The following is a 1,277-nucleotide window of genomic DNA, read 5'->3' as shown; positions in this document are numbered from 1 at the left end:
TAATTAAAAGCACCAAGGGGTTCACTGCTGTAAATATAATCCAGAGTGGAATATTCTATAAAATGGGATCTTCAAAGCCAAATCAGCATTTCAGGCAAACGTGACTTTTCTCTCTTGTTTTTATGAGTTGGAATCCAGAAAAGCACATGTCTTCCAACATCTTTAAAAGTGTAATAATTTCTCATAAGTACTCAGCGTTAAGTATGATTTTAAAGTTGTATTTAAACACAAAATTCAAGCCATTACACCTGTGTGTTTATGGAACTTTTCATAGATGTATATTTACTGGGAAACTACTGATATTGTCTTCTAGCAGTACATGCTGTTCTGTGCCAAAAAGTTTTGCTGCCTCTGTGTGGTGGCCTTAAATGTTAAGACTGCTGGGTCAGCAGCCCTCCTACCCCAGAGGTCTGTGTGCAAACCCATGAGAATTAAAAAAGAAGCAAAATCTGTGGGAACAAAATGCAGATGCTAAGGTGTCCTTTTATGTACAAACATTGTCTGCGTGGATGCTGGCCTCTCACACAGATTAAAATACTAAATGCCAATTACTCACACTATTGTCGAAAGATCCAAAGTCATTGTATAATTACTGTTGTGTTCAAAGGAATTATCATGTAGTTACTATGAACAACATGTTCTATTTTGTGGAAACTATACAATTAACTTGTCTTAGGCTAATAAATTAAATGTAGCATAAGCTCATATAACAGCTGCTTGGATGGAGGGGATGACTGGCAACACATTTAAAGATATCACTTTGAATTCACTAACCTCTATACTCAATGCAGTAGTAGGTGTCTCCTCCTTTGGGGAAGTTATGCACATGCCCACTTTTACTAAATACATATTTTAGGAAGTTTAAACATATTTTGGTTATGGGAGAAAAGGTGAGGCAGAAGGAGGAAAAAGAGTAAAATGATAATAAATTTTTAGACACTAATTTGGAGTTGAACTAGAATGGCAATAAAATGCATGAATCTATTATGAGGTAAAGGAGTATGTCAAGGCTGTATATTGTCACCCTGCTTATTTAACTTATATACAGAGTACATCATGAGAAACGCTGGGCTGGAGGGAGCACAAGCTGGAATCAATAACCTCAGATATGCAGATGACACCACTCTTATGGCAAAAAGTCAAGAAGAACTAAAGAGCCTCTTGATGAAAGTGAAAGAGGAAAGTGAGAAAGTTGACTTAAAGCTCAACATTCAGAAAGCTAAGATCATGGCATCTGTTCCCATCATTTCATGGCAAATAAATGGGGAAATAATGGA

Source organism: Bison bison, unplaced genomic scaffold (assembly GCF_000754665.1).
Source record: "Bison bison bison isolate TAMUID 2011002044 unplaced genomic scaffold, Bison_UMD1.0 scf7180017851660, whole genome shotgun sequence".
NCBI classification, from domain to species: domain Eukaryota; kingdom Metazoa; phylum Chordata; class Mammalia; order Artiodactyla; family Bovidae; genus Bison; species Bison bison.
Note: the sequence above shows the minus strand (reverse complement) of the source record.